General features: G+C 35.9%; 1 long non-coding RNA gene across 1 annotated transcript; it reads right to left on the bottom strand.

Moving 5' to 3' along the window:
* Nucleotides 1-6537: 6537 nt before the first annotated feature.
* LOC118763731 lies at nucleotides 6538-18318 on the bottom strand. The gene is made up of 3 exons (XR_004999486.1): nucleotides 18307-18318; nucleotides 11490-11496; nucleotides 6538-6626 (listed from the first exon to the last, which is right to left on the bottom strand). It is a non-coding gene; the product is annotated as an uncharacterized LOC118763731 (long non-coding RNA).
* Nucleotides 18319-20537: the final 2219 nt, after the last annotated feature.

The following is a 20537-nucleotide window of genomic DNA, read 5'->3' as shown; positions in this document are numbered from 1 at the left end:
TAGAAGAATAGCTACCTTCTACATCTATTTCAGTTCTCCATATTTCTATGCCCCTCAGCCAGACTCCTGACCTTCCAAGTGATAAAGACAAATTCTACGTCTCACATACCATTTCAGTAGTTGCTAGGAACTGCCTTTATATAAGAAGAAAACGCAATTAGGTTGACATAATTGCAGCAAAACACCCCAGAGATTCTGGCTGAAGATGGGAAACTTGCTCTCTCTTGATGTCCAACCCCATGCTACGGTCCTTCATACTTTGTGTAATATTCCCATAGGTCGCGATTTCAGATCTCATGGTTCCGGTTTCAACTCCCGTTGTACGGGTTTCAACTCTCATCATCCTAGTTTCAATTCCCATTAGTCTCGGTTTAACCTCTGAAAATTGTATCAAACCTATCCAGTAGAACACGGATGAGAACATCATGATAGAAGGTTGCGAGTAAGATCATCAGAACTTACATCAATTGCAGAGCTGAATGATGTATTGACTGAAAAGTGGATAAACATAGATCAGACAGTCATCGATGATTTAAGTCAACGTTTAAGTAGATGAAAGCTGCAATTTTAGTATAAGAAATGCCTGAAAAATACTGAGATAAACATTAATTCATTTACATTTTGGATACATTTTATATTGTAGACCGCTGTACATATTCCTTTCCGTAATTCCTAAATCAACCTCCCACAGTTAATCTCCCTAAATGTTCTTTCATTTTACATTGCAAAACTCAAACGCTCAAAATTTTACTGCTGGAGGAAGTGTCAATTACGGAAACCTGAGCATGCACTAATTTAACCTTCATATAAGTCCCCGTACATAAGTTCGTATCAGATAACCGTATACCTAACAGTCATTTGGATTATAGTGAACAAAATGAATACCTAAGGTATTTTATATCAACCTGCATTAAAGAAAATGCTAACTCGCTATTTAATATGTTAAACACCAAGTTTATAAACCACATTTCTTCAATTGCACGCTAACCTGTCTACCTTCTCAAATATGCCAAGATAATTTCATTTATTCTCGCAAACATTTGCTTTTTTACGGTTTCATATAACTTTTCTGTTCATTTAACATCAATGTAATCTTTCATTTCAAGCAACGCTCATTTTTAACCGTTATTTTTAGTCTTTCTTATCTATAATCGCAGACAGTCATATTTTAGCATCAGATGACATAAGTCGCCTCACCCTACTCATAAATAATAGAATCTACTACTTATTTTACGTACAAATTACTGACTTTCAACCTGCAGAATAGCGTATAATTGTCTTCATATAAATAAATCTTCCAAAATCCCATTTTCATGGCTTTTCTATACCTTCCCTCATTTTTGTTCTTTCATTGCAGCTCACATTATATAAGTTAAGAACAATTATCTGTAGCAACAATTTCAAACTTTTAATTAATACATCTATGAGCTTCGTCTGAGGACGAAACAAATTATCGATCTGCTATTATGCTAACGATTTTCTCTTTTAGCTTTACTTTTTAGTCACCCTTGACATAACAAATAAAAAAGCAAATAATATATATACATGCACACATACATATGTACTAACATATAGTGTGTATATATATATATATATAATATATATATATATATATATATATATAAATATACGCGTGTGTGCATAAATATGTATGTGTGTGTGCGCGTGCGTGCGTGTATGTATTTATGCATGTATGTATGCATGAGTGTGTGTGTGTGTGTGGTGTGTGTGTGTGTGTGTGTGTGTCTGTGTGTGTGTAGACTATGTTGATGGCTTAACCTTAATATCTGAAACGAAAGAACAATGCAGGTGAAAAAATTTTGGAATGTTGGCTTGCGTCCTTCTCACAGGCTCAACGCAGAAGGGAGCGGAAGGTTATGCAAGACTGAGAAAGTTGAAGAAAACAAAATTTAATATTTTATATATTTTCTTTATCGTGCCAGGAGGATTAGAAATCGAACATGACCTTGGTGAGACTTGAACTGCGTACGCAAGTATTCAGAACAATTACTGCAGCATATTTCTTGCGACGTTCTGATGAACTTTTCAGTCGATCATTTAGTGTGTGTGTGTGTGTGTGTGTGTGTGTGTGTGTGTGTGTGCGTGTGTGTGTGTATTTATTTGTGTATGTGTATCTTTGTACGTTTATGCACGTAGGTCTTTATATGAGATTATGTATATTTTCTTGCATATTGTTTCACTAACATCATCTCGTATAGATTTTTATCATCTAGAGATTTGCATGTTGTGTCTACAACATAATTTAGATGTTTATTATATGAATATTTTAGTTCTCTTCTTACTTTACTTCTAATCCCATAGATAGTACCAATTTTTGTATAGTCATAATTCCAGCTTAAAGTAATTATTTAGATGTTTTTCCTAACTAATCTACTGTAATTTTTTTCTTTTGAGTTTCACATATCTATTCATAGATAAAAAATTTCCATAGCTGCAACATTTTTTTTTTTTTTAATACGGGAATTTTACCTCGGAGTATGATTTGTACGTCGTCCGAAATTTAGTTCAATATCTAATTCCTTAATGGAAACATAAATGTTTATTTAGAAATAATTTTTCTACCCTGAAAATTACACTTTTCTTTTTTACGAGTAACAAACAATTCCCTGGTCACTGATTTTATCTTGAAACAGCTATTTATAAGATTACACAATATATAACGTTTAAGTGTTTCCCTACGTTTCATTATTTTGCAAGCTTTGCTCCAATTTAATCAAAGTTTTCGATAGCAAATGTATATATATATATATATATATATATATATATATATATAAAGGAGTGCCTTATGACAGCTGACTTTGTCATTGCTTATTATTCACCAAAAATACACACACACACACACACACGCACGCACAAACACACTTGTCATCCCTGCACACACACACACACGCATTCCTTTTTTGAAACTCTCTTGCTTTTAAAAACCATGATTCGACTACCTCTCAACTTCTGTTCTTTCAACATGTGATCTCTTGAGCACCACCAGCTCAAATATTTTTTCCTCTATCTTCCTTTCTTGGGATCTTTCCTTCTCCTTGTTTCCGACGAAGAGCTCCGCTCGAAACGTTGAACCCTCCTTCCCTTCTTTCCTGAGCGTCAATAATACTTTAATTGTTCCACGTCCTGCGTTGCTGTGTTTTTTTTCTCCTTTTTTCTCCTTTGTTTTTTCTCCTTTTTTTCTCCTTTTTTTTCTCCTTTTTTTTCTCCTTTTTTCTGTGTTTTCTTGTTTGGATTAACTATATATATATATATATATATATATATATATATATATAGCTGACGTACCCGGTAATTCCTGGAAAGCGCAGCTTATCCCTTGGTTCCGTTCTCGTAATTGTTTCGCTAATCCAATAACAACAATATAAAGTATGTAGCTCTGAAAACGGTTTTTGTGCATTTGCAGAGAATACAGAAACATCTTGCATAGCATGGTGTTTTTAGGAAATCACAATAAGTTATGAACACACAAATTGTGAAGTCAGTTACGTAATAACATAAAATTAGTTACCCGATAGTAAGAATTCAAATAAAGTAGCCCCGAAAAGGGCTTTAATGCGTTCCCTGAGTATATAGAACTTAGGAGGAAATACCAATAGGATATGTATACCAAAATCGTGAAGCATGTTATCTAATAACAGGCTAATCAGATATGAGATAATAACAATTCAAAATAGGTAACACTGAAAAGGGCTTTTGTGCGTTCCAAAGGAATATTACCCTCAGTGGTGCTAGTGTTAAAATAGATTTACAATGAATGTAGAAACAGATTGACATTTTGTTTTACAGTAGACATACAAATAAATTTGCATATAGATTTTAAAGTGACATAGATAATCAGTACATTTACAACACTTACGAAAACATCACCACAGCTATCAATATGAATTAAGAAAATGTTCTTACATGTAAACAGCGTGTTAACTGTATGAATACAGTGCAGATTGCAATGTTATTGATAGATAAACGGCGATTTCTGTCTGCTTGTGTGGTTGGTTGTTACATAGAGTACATCATTACAAACATTAACACATCTATCTATATAAATTAAGAAGGTGTTCCTACATGTAAACAGGGTATGACATTTGTGATAACAGTGCATTTGTCTAAAAGCAGAACAGTTCTTCATGCAGCACTTGTCAATAGGCTGAAGTTACATGAAAGGCGTCATTCGTGGTATATTCGTGAATAAGTCACTAACTGAAATAAGTAGATCTATTGTTTAGGAAAATACTATTTACTTGTTTAAGGGTTGTACTGGATAAACTGCGAAAATAACTCTTACAGTTCAAATACTAAGAAATAAACATACCTTGATTTATACCAAATAAAATCACTGACCTTGTCTGACAATTTCTTGTAAGAAAGTCCAGATAATGTAGAATGCTAGTTTAATAAATCAAGAAGTATATTTTATACATTTTTTCATTTGATATGTATATAGGAAAATGAATGGGTTATTTCCTTTGTCTGGTAATGATTATATACGTTGGTCCCTTCTAAGGGCCCTGGCCATCCATTTATAGATTTTTATTAAACTTCAATGAGCCTAGTAACAGACTGGATGCTACTTTAGCATGTTTGCAAAGTGTCACGAAAATTCGTTAACAGGGGTAGACGACAACTTAACACAAACAGACAAACAGACAACTTGTTTTTATATATGTATAAGATATCGCGACTGTCCGCTTATCTCTAGATAATAAGTCCCCTCCTTTTCCTTAATCATATGATTACTGTGGAGCATTCGTGATTTTTTAGATTACATCCCCTTCTTATATGGAGATGTGGGCGTGGCTGTGTGGTAAGAAGCTTGCTTCCCAGCCACGTGGTTCCAGGTACAGTCCCACTGCGTGGCACCATGGGCAAGTGTCTTCTACTATAGCCTCGGGCCGACCAAAGCTTGTGAATAGATTTGGTAGACGGAAGCTAAAAGAAGCCCATCGTATATATATGTTTGTGAGTCTGTGTTTGTCCTCCTACCATCGTTTGACAACCGATGTTGGTGAGTTTACGTCCCCCCCGTAACTTAGCGGTTCGGCAAAAGAGATCGGTAGAATAAGTACTAGGCCTACAAAGAATAAGTCCAAGGATCGATTTGTTCGGCTAAAGGCGGTGCTCCAGCATGACCCCAGCATGGCCGCAGTCAAATGACTGGAGCAAATAAAAGAATAAAAGAATATATATATATATATATATATATATATATATATATATATATATATATATATATATTTATAGAGAGAGAGGGAGAGGGAGAGAGAGAGAGAAATAAGATGATACTTGGTATGTTACATGGTATATCATATATATATTATATATATATTATATTATACATACATACATACATATATATATATATATATATATATATATATATATATATATATATATAATATATACGAGGAGGTACCCAAAAGTATCTGGAAATGTTCTTTGTGAGACAAGCCCGTTGTAGTTCTGGCTTCCGCCGCTGGAGGCCACTTGATGCAACCCTCAGCTTACAAGGACGCTGCCATGAGCAATATACAAGTTTACAAGTGGTTTTCACGCTTTAGGAATGGTCACTTGTCGTTTGGGGGCCAACCTCATTCAGGGCGGCTGTCGATCTCCTGAATAAATGAAAACATCACAAAAATTCATGAACCATCGCCGAGCCATTGTCAAATTTGTTGATATGACTGGTGTGTCCTGGAGCTTCTGCCAATGAATTTTGAGCAAGGAATTGCAAATGAAAGGAGTTGCATCAAAATGTGTGCTTCGCTGACTCACAGAAGATTAAAAGCAGTCACGACTGACTGCGTGTCTTAAACTGAAAGAACAGTTGGAAATTGATCTTGATCTTTTTCGAAGGTCATCACTGGTGACGAAAGCAGATTCTACAGAATTTGCAGTTGTAGAAGAGGTGAAAGAAAAAACACGGAGGAGTTAAACGGCATCACTTCAAATATATAATACTTTGAAGGTGATAAAAGTGTAAACATGTAAAACTAAGTGAATAAAATAATATTGTAAAGTTTCTTTGGGTTACTCTCTCGTACATATGTGTGTGTGTGTGTGTGTGTGTGTGTGTTTATATATATATGTATATATAATAATAATAACAATAATAATAATAATAATATTAATAATAATAATAATAATAATAATAATAATAATAATAATAATAATAATAATATGAGGGAATACTATTCCAAACTTTTTCATTATTGAATTGATAAAAGTTGGTTTTTTTCTAATTTATATATATATATATATATATATATATATATATATATATATATATATATACATATATATATACATATATATAAAAGAAAGGAAAAATACAGCATGCTCATAATCGAAAGTGGGAAAAGTTGCAGGCAAATGAAATCATTTCATGAAAGAAAATATCTCGTTAGCCACCCTCTTCTATAAAACTTAAATCAGACGGATGAGTTAAATGGTTGAGCTACTGAACAACTATTTTTAAAAAAGCAAAACTCCTTTATTTCCTACATTTTTTTTTTTTTTTCTAATTATAAAATAAAATTGTATTAAAATGTATAATTTAGTGATTTGTGCTTGCAGCAATATAGCATAAAAAAGAGGGGGTGATTTTAAGTCTCTCCTTCATACATATATATATATATATATATTATATATATAATATATATATATATATATATATATATATATATATATATATATATATATATATATTATATATATATATATATATATATATACCCACCTACACACACAGGGAAAGAGGAAATAAGGTGAGCGAGTGTGTGTAAATAATGATTACACTATACTATAAATGTTCTCCTTCCGCCTGGCAATTTATAAGAGAATGCGTAGAGGCAGATTGAAAACGAGAGCCAGAAACAATAACGCAGACACATTAAAGTAAATGATAGGCTGGCAACCAGCAATTGACGAATCTGTGAATGGGGCTCCAAATCTAATTGCGAAACATCGTCTTCGACATTAATTTGTTGTTTGTGTTTAAACGATCAAGTAAATTGCAAAAGCAAAGAAAAACATTGTCTTTTCATGGTGCTTGGTGAGACGATTTGCTTTCACAACAAGTAATCAATTAATTGGAGTATTAATTTTGCTAGTGCTTCGGTAAACCATGTTTCATTATTCATTATTCATTCCCTACATCGCCATCATTCCGCCATTCAGTTAAACTATCTTGTACTGCATTGAATTGCAATGAATTGCAACTCTAGTGTACTGAAATTCATTGAATTACATGTTGCAGCTAAAATAATTATTGGAATTATTGCATCCAGAATTTATTACTGACATTAGAAGTGCTCCGGTAAATAAAAAAAAAATGTAAATAAACAAATATATAATAAATAAATAAGTGCAACCAACTTATGTAAATTTTCGAGATAAGTTATTGCTAATGCTAATGCTAATGTACAGTTTGAGATTTCCGGGCCGTTAATCTTATCTTTCCTATTTCCACTCATATATAACTATATATTTTCTTTGGTAGGACTTCACGTCAACTAACAAGTACTCGTTTTTCCTTGATGTCAAATCTTACTCATAGACTATAGTAACTGAAAAACGTTTGCCAAAGAAACTGATCAAAAGTTAGCTAAAAATACAAACATGTGAGGAAAATAGGTTACATAACAGAGAATTTTCAAACAGCTTTATTGATTTTTTTTCTTTCCTGCAATTTAGCAAACGTTGTACAAGTTTGTCAACGATAATAATGACGCATTGTTTTTGTCTTTTATTTAAGCAAAAGACCTAATTTGTCTTTGTGAATGTATGAGTCATACTCGATTAAATCGATCTTAGTACATATAACTAGTTGACGCGAACCGGTTAAGTCGATGTGACATGAGACTAACAGAAGCTAAAATGATTTCCATATAAAATATTTGGCTTGCGTTGCATTTAATTCTTATGCACACCTCGCTTCTATTTAGTAATTGATTTCAGATCATCAGAAAATATTGATTTCTGACATTAGCACAAGGTCATATGTTCTGTGGGAGGGTATAGTCGATTAAATCAACGCGAAAGCTTGAATGGTGCTTTATTTTATCGATCTCATAAAGATTAAGAGCAAAGTTGACCTTGGCAGTATTCGAACTAAGAACGTATACGTAACTATTCTGTCAATCTTCAGCTCTATGAACATCTGGAAATATTGATTTCAAATTTTGGCAAAAGGCCAGCAGTATCGGGGAAGGGATAACTCGATTACATCAAACCCCAGTGCTCAACTGGTACTTATTTTATCAACTCCAAACCGATGAAAGGCAAAGTCGACCCTGGTGGCATTTCAACTCAGAATGTAGAGGCGGTCGAAATACCTATTTCTTTACTACCCACAAGGGGCTAAACACAGAGAGGGCAAACAAAGACAGACAAACGGATTAAGTCGATTATATAGACCTCAGTGCGTAACTGGTACTTAATTTATCGACCCCGAAAAGATGAAAGGCAAAGTCGACCTCGGCGAAATTTGAACTCAGAATGTAGCGACAGACAAAATACCGATTTCTTTATTACCCACAAGGGGCTAAATACAGAGAGGACAAACAAGGACAGACAAACAGATTAAGTCGATTATATTGACCCCAGTGCGTAACTGGTACTTAATTTATCGACCCCGAAAGGATGAAAGGCAAAGTCGACCTCGGCGAAATTTGAACTCAGAACGTAGCGACAGACCTATTTCTTTATTACCCACAAGGGGCTAAATACAGAGAGGACAAACAAGGACAGACAAACGGATTAAGTCGATTATATTGACCCCAGTGCGTAACTGGTACTTAATTTATCGATCCCGAAAGGATGAAAGGCAAAGTCGACCTCGGCGAAATTTGAACTCAGAACGTAGCGGCAGACGAAATACCACTAAGCATTTTTCCTGGCGTGCTAACAATTCTACTAGCTTGCCGCCTCATCGACTAGAGCTATTGACTGAGGTCGACAAGCGTTCAGTCCAGGAAAATATTTATCTTTCGTACTCTTAATATAACCGAACGAATAGCCATATGATAAAGAATTTCGCTTTGAAACTATGTGCTTTGGGTTCGATCTCACAGCACGGTGGTATTGATATTAAATAAAACGTTAAACACTTACGGTATGCAAATTAGTAGCCCCACTTCTTTGTAGCTACCGGATTTGTTGAGTATATATAAAGAGTGACTGTTTGGTATGAATGGTCAGATTGATGCAGATACCTCGAATGGGAACCGAATAGGATCCGAAAATCGATGAAACCTGTTTACCATGTTTTTGTTTTCCAATCTAGGGAAAATAGGTAGATTTGCCTTCTTTATATACCTACTACATATGTTATATATATTTATCTCGTTACACCGAGGTCTACACGCTTTCTTCTTTTGTTACTGTCCCACTCAGAAAAGCAGTAAATTATTGGTTGATCTATAGGAAGCATCTAATATTCTCAAACTGAGTTATAAGATAAACAATAAATAAATAACGTCATAGCACTCGAATAATGTATACAAGGCTTTTAGAGTCTTTTTTGGAGCTCTGAAAGACTGAAAAAAAAAAGGACATACAAAGAAATTGCGTAACTGGTGAGTATCAATTTCATGTCATGCATGACACAGCAACACTCATCTCATACATTTACATCCCATTAGGAATATCGTGACGGCCTACGCTATCACGATACTTCTAGTTCTCGTGATTATTCCTAGTGATTTTATCTAGAACCATTGACAACGCATTTGTTAGATGTAGGGATAATAGCCTGCGAGGTGCCATTCTGCGGCATATATGAATCGTTTTCAACTCAGTAGATACAAGCAATGTGAAATGAAATGCCATGTCAAATCGAACGCACACCCTTTACTACTCAGCCTAAAACAAGTTCGTCTCTATACAGAAAAAGGATTAAAGGTCCTTCATGAGCCATAGGCTCATAAGGTCGGTTTCCTGAGTTCTGTAGCGTTTAATATTCTCCTTCACTGGACGGGATGCCGATCAGCCACAGGGTTACTCATTTTTACCAGCTAAGTGAACCGGAGCAATGTAATATGAAGTGTTTTGCTCAATAATAACACAACGCATCATCCCGTAGATGAATCGAAACTACAGTCTTACGATCATGAGCGCTAGCCCCGAATCGCTAAGCCACGAGCTTTCTCATCAATGTCTACTATTGGTTTATATATCACCGATACTCGCGGACTCTGGTGAAAGTTATTTATTATAATTCTCGGGTACCTAACTCTCTCAAAACTCTCTGTGTGATTTTCTACTTCCATGTTTATCTCTGAGTGCGAAATATATGTATTTGTATTTATTTGTGTATGTGTGTGTGGGTGTGCGTGCACATACATATATATTTGTGATTAGATGCCTGATGGGCCAATTCCAAATTGCACTGATCGTCTGTCTTACCGAAGCTACTTAAAATCTAATAAGTCTCCTGCTCACCGAAGCTTACTTTCAAGGCACAGCGCCTGTTTAACCCAACTTTTAAGCAAAAAGGGATTGATTCATGTCATATCAGGACATATCTACACACCTAAATATGTGACATTCTTTTTAAAGTCCAGTTCTCTCCGAGTCCTGTATGCCTTAGCCGCTACACCATTTGATCCACAACTGAGACTTTGATCTGGAAGTACTGTCGACTAAGTGGTCACTCATTACTCTCCAAAACTCCAAAACTCACGAACTGTTTTTACTGTGAAGGCGCATAACTTAGTTATTAGGGGTATTCAGCTCACGATCTCGAGGTCGTGAGTTCGATTCCCGGTATCGCGTTGTGTCCTTGAGCAAGGCACTTTATTTCACGTCGCTCCAGTCCACTCAGCTGACAAAAATGAGTTGTACCAGTATTTCAAAGGGCCAGCCTTGTCACATTCTGTGTCACGCTGAATCTTCCTGAGAACTACGTTAACGGTACACGTGTCTGTGGAGTGCTCAGCCACTTGTTAATTTCACGAGCGGGCTGTTCCATTGATCGCATCAATTGCAATCCTTGTCATCGTAACCGACTGAGTGTCAGTTATCGTTTTTACTATTTAATATTAAGGGAAACTTTAAAATACAAAGTTATATTTAATATCGTATGGTCTCACTCGGAAAAAAATAAACTAGACATGTCCGTCGCTAAGGGGATGCACAGAACGGCACCGCCTCTTTTTATTCAATAGTGCACAATCAGAGTTACATTGATACACTTATTTCGAAACTCCATTTTAGCATTATTGCAAATTAGTGCCCACCCAGAATATTATGAAGCAACCCCAGGCACCAAAGTCTGCGAGGGACCTGAAGCTGAATATTTAATCTATTATTTAGCATTAAGTACTTCTGTCATAAAATTATATCTATGAACCAATATATGCATAACGTGGGGCCCTCATCTAGGGCTGTGCTTTGTACATCTGTCAGCGTTAATCCGACCCTGTTTGGATCAAATACTCATACAGCGTCACACATTCGCTGCAAACAGTAACGAAATTGCTCTAAAGTAGCTTTTTCTATTGCCAGTTCGAGTGGATTGTTGAAAATTAAATAGAGAGTGAAAATAATTCAGAATCAGTGGGTTGGTAGAATCGTTAGTGCGTCGTACAAAATGTTTTGTACTATGTAATAACTGTCCTTTACATTCTGAACTCAAAACCGTCAAGGACTACTTAGCCTTTGATCCTTCCGGGCATTGATGAAATAAAGTACCAATCAAACACTGAGGTCAAATTACATTCCTACACTGCATAGTAGATAAAATTATGATTAAGGATATCTAAGAGATACCACCATGCTAGATATAGTAGCCAAAACTTGACTCTAAAACCACATTAAATGTTCAAATAGCATCAGGAGAGAAGACAAAGAGATAAAATAAACTAGCCAAAAATATTACTGGATAATTCCATATCTCGGATTTCTGACTCTGTATAAGAAATGCTTTGCCTTCATCAGTGGAATATATGCAGATAGCAAATAAATACATATATATATATATACAACATACGAATATTTACATATACTAACGTATACATGCATATATATGCACGTATGCACACGACCAGTTTAAATTGCCCACCTAAAACTCCTCGTGCGGACAATGAAAGACGGAGTACATCTCCCGTTTACCTTTTACTTGTTTCACTCATTAAACTGCAGCCATGTTAGAGCACTGCATTAAAGGGTTTAGTCAAACAAATCGACTACAGTACGTTTTTCTTTCTTTTTTTTTTTTGTTTTTGCAATCTAGTACTTATTCAATGGATATCTTTTGCCGAGCCGCTAATTTACCGGAACGTAAACAAACCAACACTGGTTGTGAATCGGTTTATAGAGGGAGAAACACAAAGCTAGACAAACACAAATATATGTGTATGTACGTATGTATATATGTATGTATGTATGTATGTATGTATGTATGTATTATGTATGTTTGTATGTATGTATGTATGTATGTATGCATGTATGTATGTACATATACACACGCGCGCGCGGTGGATTTGTTCCACTTTCCGTCTACCAAATTCACTCACAAGATATTGGTTGTCCCAAGGCTATAGTAGAAAACACTTGCCTAAAGTGCCGTACAGTGGGATTGATTGAACTAGAAAGCACTTGGTTGCAAATCAAGCTTCTTAAAGACACAACCATGCCTGCTCCTATCATATAGAAGGATTCTTCAGATTTAAGATTTCCACCTTATCGATCTGGCCTGTTGTAGTCATGCAACTTTGTTGTACAGGAATATAAGTTCCAGAGTAAATGCCTTAGAGATATTCAAACAACCAGCAATACCTCTAAGTTTCAAATAACGTCCTGACAGTAATTCTTGTTTAGTATACTCAAAGGAATACAGTTGCGAAATACACCAACGAAGCTGATTGGTAGCTACTAGTCATGTGATCGAATATGTAAGTCATATATTATTGTATTTGCGTGTGTGTGTGTGTTTGTGTGTGTATGTATGTGTACATGTGTATCTCTGTCTGTCTGTCTATCTATCTAACTATCTATCTATCTATCTATCTATCTATCTATCTATCTATCTATCTATCTATATATGGCTCAGTGGTTAGAGCGTCGAGCTTACGATCGTGAGGTTGTGAGTTCGAATCCCGGACCGGGCTGCGTGTTGTGTTCTTGAGCAAAGCACTTTATTTCACGTTGCTCCAGTTCACTCAGCTGTAGAAATGAGTTGCGACGTCACTGGTGCCAAGCTGTATCGACCTTTGTCTTTCCCTTGGATAACACTGGTGGCGTGGAGAGGGGAGGCCGGTATGCATGGGCGACTACTGGTCTTCCATAAAAACAACCTTGCCCAGACTTGTGCCTCAGAGGGTAACTCTCTAGGTGCAAACCCATGGTCACTCATGACCGAAGGGGGTCTTTATATATAAAATAATATATATAATAATATATATATATGTGCTAGGGTACTACATAAACATTTGCTTCGCTAAAAATTGAAGTCAAGGAGTCAAAACACTTCTAAGCTACAGAAGAATCACTAAATTAATACAGGCATGATAGGAAAAAAAATTTTAGTGAACAAGTATAGCGTCTTATCTCCGCCGAGGATGCAGGAGGAATGTCAATTAATTTGATATCAGGATTTCCAATTTAGCACCAAAGGCGCTTGATTCTCTTCAGTCAGATCTGCTAGGGACAGCTGTCAGAATTTACTGCAACCATGCCTGTAAATTCATTTGAATAACCGAACACCATTGAAACAAACGAACCATGTGAAATTATTTATAATTATAAAAGAACGATATTATTTCTGAAAAAAATAACGTTAGTGGCCGCGAGCATAAGAACCGTATAGGCTAATAAATAATTATATACAATATATATAAATATATTTATATATACTAGGGTACTACATAAGCCCTTACATCCTTGGCGGAGGTAAAACGCTATTCTTGTTCACTAATTTTTTTCCTATCATGTCTGTATTAATTTAATGATTCTTCCATAGCTTAGAAGTATTTTGACTTCTATGTTTAGACACCTGACATGTCCTATTCCTCGGTAGATCTGAACACAGCCAATTTATTTCATAGAGTGAGAGAAAAGGGGAGCATACATGTGTGTGTGGTGTGTGTGTGTGTGAGCATATGTATGAACGAAAGAGATAAAGAGAAGGAGACTGGGGTGGGGGAAGAGAGTAAATAATTCAACCAGTATTTAATTAGTACTTTATTTACCGGCCCAAGAGAATGAAAGATAAGGTAGGCCTCAGGGCGCTGGAAGCCAGGACGAACACTGCAATTAATCTATCCGACTCTGTCAATCTCCTCTCGTCATGTGTGTGTGTGTGTTGTGTGTGTGTGTGTGTGTGTGTGTGTGTGTTTGTACATATATATATATTCGTTTTGCAAGAATCTTGATGTGAAATCATGTGTTGAAACATATATTGTTATACTTGGCGGTGGTCATATTTTTGCCGATAAAGCAGAACAAGAGGAGACACGTGGGATAGAGAGTTGTTGAAGAGGTCACAAAATGTGTGACGAAAGAACTCTGACAACAGAAACTAAAACAATTGTAATAAAGTTTAAGTGAAGACCGAAATATATAATGCATGTGTTTAATTGGCAAAATATGACCATCCGTAAATATAACAATATATATAGAGAGAGAGGGACAGATAGATAGAGAGAGAGAGAGAGAGAGAGAGAGAGAGAGATTGCATGAACGCATACACTTATGTATACCTGCATATATGTGTGCGTGCCGATGATAATTCTCTCTGTCATATAAACGAGGGCACACGATCGAAACCTTCCGAGAAGAGAGTGAAATAACAAGCTTTCGAACTAATAAATAAGATCTATTACATGCACAGAGTATTTTTTTTTCCATCGGTACACCAATAAATACTAAGGTGTATAGCAAATACTGAGTGCTGTCTTTCTCTTTCGCTTCTGTCTTCCTCTCTTCGAATGCATCTCCGACAAAGACTTAGAAAAATGTAACTATGTGACAATTCATCTGATATGCTTTGTTCGCATATGAAGAATGTTAATTTAAGAGTGTTATCTTGGATTGAGCCAGTTATGATTTATTTAATAATATGATGACAATTGATCTAAGTGAAAGGATCTGATAATAAAAAAAGCAAAAATTTACTAGGTTTTTTTTTCGAATTACTTTCGTGTAACAAGTTACATAATTTCAATGAAAATTAATCGAAATTACCTGACTTGGAACAATAAGGGAACCGGACCATGTTGAGTGGTTGAGAATTTCACTTCGTAACCATCACAGTGCCAGAAGAAATCTGGCCATCTGGACATTAATGGATGGTAAACTACCATCGGTCTCATGGAAGGACCTTCACTATTACTCTTGCCTTCGTTACCGACTGGCCATAATGGTTTTCACTCGATAATCATTTTTCTTCGAATAAACTCATCTACGCATTCGACACGGGTTGATTCCTGTAACGTAAATATCATTGTTACTCATGAATGTGGATGCCCTATTATTGGAAAATCTAGACGCAATGGATGGTAACTATCATGTCACTCCCCTGTGATCTGGAATCATTCAGTAATTTACCAAATTCCAAACCACAGTCTACGCACAATTACACAACCAATCCTTAATCCTGTCAAAGAGTAAGCACTTAGGAGAAATAATAACCAAATTTCTTTTATATCATGCTAAAACCTTTCTATGTGGAGGCGCATGGCTTAGTAGTTAGGGAGTCAGCATCATGATCGTAAGATTGTGGTTTCGATTCCTGGAACGGGCGACGCGTTGTGTTCTTGAGCAAAACACTTCATTTAACGTTGCTCCAGTCCACCCAGCTGGCAAAAATGAGTTACGCTGCGACAGACTGGCGTCCCATCCAGCTGGGAAACACATACGCTATAGAAACCGGGAAACCGGGCCCATGATCCTGGCTAGGCTTTAAAAGGGCGCATTTATTATTATTTAAAACCTTTCTAACAAGAAAATCGCAGCAAAGCTGCGTGATAGTGGTATCAGACGGGGCATGCAGACCATCATTTGTTTGACATTTGCATTGCATTTTTATTTTTCTTATCCATTTTATTTTGACATGCGCATTGCGTGTTCATATGTCTCTTTCCGGTTGCTACTGAAAACTGTTTACAGATCACAACCATCTCATGAAGGTGCGTTCGTGAGGAGCACTTCGCGCTCCAATGGCTGTGAATTGATACGTTATTTCCAGAATGAAAAAAACTGAATACTCACGGATGGACACATTTGATAATTGATATTCTTGAGCAGAGTTTACTTGGAGACAAACAAGAGCAGAATCATTGAGAAAGTAATATCAATAAATCCATAGATGGAGGTTGAGAAAGAAAGGTGAAACGGGTAATAAAATGAAACTAAGACGACTCTCGAGATTAATTACGAATCGACCACAAGAAACTTCACGCTAGTTCTGCACGGAGGGTGGGTTTTAATATTTATTTATTATTAGAATTTCGTCTTTTGAAATTATGAATATTCTCTTTAAATGCTTTACAACCGCCGGGGAATAAATATTCTTGTATTTTCAATAAAATAACTTGGAGAAGTTCCAAGAAAAATATTGTTTTCTCTACTTGTTAGAAAAACGATTATATCTTTAGCTACCCGTTTTTTAAACTGTCTCTAACCATTTTTCAACTGCCTCTAAAGATATATCTCACTACTTTCATCACACCCACCATCAGTATCTCTAAATTACATAAATGTTTTTGATTGACGGTATATATATTATGAAGTTTATAATATATCCCTTGCCTAATTAGACTTGCTATTTTGTCTGCTTCACAGTACAATTTCGGACTGCGTTTTGAAAATTGTATTTGAATACGAAGTAATGTAAGATATATATATATATTATATATATATATATATATATATATATATATATATATATATATGTATGTATGTATACTAGATGAAAGCAACTGAAGTATTATTATGATGGACTCAAACATAAAACAAGCATACAGAAATTTATTGAAATCTCTTATCTCAGCTGTAGGAGAGGAAATGGCGAAACATTGTATGTGTGTGTGTGTGTGGTGTGTGTGTGTACTGTTATATATAACAGATATACTCACACACATACAAGCATACATATATACATACACGTATACATAACCATACATACACATTATATATATATATATATATAGATATAGATATAGATATATATATATAATATATATATTATATATATATATATATATATGTATGTATGTATGTATGTATGTATGTATGTATGTATGTATGTATGTATGTATGTGTATAAATTAAAATAAACAGCTGGGCGCAATGTAATGCCATAAAGGAAAAATCCAATCGTCACTAAATGTGCCTAAGGGTGTCGGGACACCTACATTGCTACAAATGGAAGTAAAATACTCCTTGTGCCGTAGGAAGAGCGCAAATGTGTACACATGTTCTGATAGGGGAAGAAACCACCCCATGACCGAATCGAGAATCTCTCAGACTAGACGTCTAGTTTCGCGTATTTCCGTACGCTTCCGAGGAAAAGCCGCTCATGGACAGACAGACACGCAGACAGACAGTCAGTCAGACAGACAGACAGACAGACAGACAGACAGACAGACAGACAGATAGATAGATAGATAGATAGATAGATAGATAGATAGATAGATAGATAGATAGATAGATAGATAGATAGATAGATAGATTATAAACCGAAGCCTGTTGAACAGTAATTCTGAGTTCCACATTTACGATTTTTCATGTGACTGATGAAACGTAACAGCATGTCAACATATTCTCTTATTCTTTTATATGTTTCAGTCTAATGACAGTGGCCATGCTGGAACACAAAATTATTTGAAAACACCGAGAAATGAGTTGCTAATTGTCCAAGGACATGTGTTTGATTTCTTACCGAAAACAACCCTCAAAACACGCATCTTATTTTCATTTATTCATTACCAAAATCATGATCTACTCAATAACACACACGAAAATACTTGATATTTTCACCGTTTTCAATAAGAGCAAAGAAAAACGCAAAGCGTGTTTGCAGGGGGAACGACTCGTGTTGTTAAAGTCTTAATACTTATGTGTATGTATATGTTTGTGAAATATAGGAGCATCTTTCAAAGTACGATAATTCTCTCTCTCTCTCTCTCTCTCCTCTCTCTCTCTATATATATATATATATATATATATATATATATATATATATATATATATATATATATATAGAGAGAGAGAGAGAGAGAGAGAGATAGATAGATAGATAGATAGATAGATAGATAGATAGATACATGGATGTATGTATATACGGACAAAACTCAACTTACGTTGTTTCGAATTACGTGTTTTTCAACTTCACATTGTTTATTAAGAAATAAACCCCAACTTCAGTAACTTTATCCGACTTTACATCCGTTTCAAGGAACATACTTCAAGGTATAATTTTCTTTTTTTTTTAATACACCTGAAACTCACCACTGAAGTGGAAAATCAAATAAAATACATGTGAAAATATGGACAAACCATTTGTTAAAACGGATATAAGCGAATAAATTCTTTTAATGATTTTTCGTGTTATGGCGTTTTACGAGTTAAGTAGCATGTCGCTAAGTCAATTACCGATGTACTTACATAGAAGAGTATTAGTGAATGAGAGAGAGAGGGGGAGAGAGCGTGTGTGTGTGTTTGTGTGTGTGCATGCGTGCGTGCGTACGAATGTGCCGATCTCACTGGTCATGAAGGACCTGAAATGAAGATGGACACTGCTCTTTCTCCAGAACAAATTAATAAAATAAATTTATGCTCCATGTATGTATTGATATGTATATAAGTGTGTGTGTTGTGCATTTCAGTGTACGGTTATATGTGTGTGTGCATATATGGGAGTGTGTGTCTGAGTGTATGGCATGTTTTAGTATAGTGTGTGAGGTTGGTTATTTTGTATTCTGTCACTTGCACGGCATTGTATCCATGCCCCAACTACTTGTGGTCAACGGTCATGTTAGCAACCCGCTACTATTAGGTACCAACATTATAAAATGAAGTGATGATACATTTCTTACTATTGTTTATTTTATTTAGGAGAACATCTTGAAATGTGTTTTATTTTCAAGATGAATGAGTGTGATCTGAAGGAGATTTGGTTGTTGAATGATTTTGTAGAAGTTCCCTCTTTTGCCTTTTGCTCAGTATCCCTCTGTCTTCTTGCAACTTTGTGCCGTGTGATTATCATAGCACAAACTATCGTTAATATAAACATAACCGCCATCACTTCCTCTGCTTGCAACAACACCAGATGAATCATAGCACTCATTTTTTCACGGCCTCTATTTCTAATTTCGTCAACCAATATCCACTGTGATTGCACACACATTCCACACATCACATATTGTTTCAGTCATTTGACTGCGGCCATGCTGGAGCACCGCCTTTAGTCGAGCAAATCAAGGACTTATTCTTTGTAAGCCTAATACTTATTCTATCGGTCTCTTAGCCGAACCGCTAAGTTACGGGGACGTAAACACACCAACATCGGATGTCAAGCGATGTTTGTGGGACAAACACAGACACACAAACACACAAACACACATATACATACATATACATATATACGACGGGATTCTTTCAGTTTCCGTCTACCAAATTCACTCACAAGGTTTTGGTCGGCCCGAGGCTATAGTAGAAGACACTTGAACAAGGTGCCGCACAGTGGGACTGAACCTGGAACCATGTATACACATATATTCACATATATGTATACGCATATATACTCATATATTCACGTACAGACACATACATACATACACTCACATACAAATAAATACGAAAGAAAATTAGCAGAGACAAAGGCTGCGTTGGCTCGTTTAGTGTGGAATGAAATTTCTTCGCGAAGCCACGTGTCTTTTCGCTGTTCTCCATCTGTTTCAATAAGTTTTTTTTTAAATGATCCTCAGAACATAACAGCATACAACTAACTACTATAATGCATTTTGTCAGGCACTCCCTAATTTCTTGGCCCCAAACCACATCTAACTTTATTTTTTGGTGATGGGGTGGACAGTGAGCGTAATGTGTATAGTCGATTATATAAAACTTAGTGCCTTACTAATACGCATGCAGCGGCACAAGCAGTCAGCGCCATATTGGATGAGATCTCGCGGCAGCCATTGTCATCTCCGAGACTGGAGTGAGACCTCACCTGCATCCATTTGCCATGCGCGAGATCACAAAGACGCTCGCGATGGCAAACTGTATATAAGGGCAAAACAGAAACAGATTCAACCTTTTTCTTTCCGCCTCTTAGCAGCAGCGCTGGCTAAGCGCACTCCTTTGGCTGGGCCTGTCTGCATATTGTACCTCTGGAGGCAATATGCCCTCGCTGACGGAGCTACTACACAACGCACACAGCTAAAGACGGTTGCTGAGAGCAGCACACTTCACCTATCCTGTGAAACTTGCAAATAAACCAGTTGCAAATTGCGTTTGTACTTGACGTCTTCTCTCTTCGCCTGCCGGAAGCCTGAACTGCGCGAAGAACGAAAAGA

Source organism: Octopus sinensis, linkage group LG6, assembly GCF_006345805.1.
Source record: "Octopus sinensis linkage group LG6, ASM634580v1, whole genome shotgun sequence".
NCBI lineage: Eukaryota > Metazoa > Mollusca > Cephalopoda > Octopoda > Octopodidae > Octopus > Octopus sinensis.
Note: the sequence above shows the minus strand (reverse complement) of the source record. Positions and strands in the feature narration are given on the sequence as shown.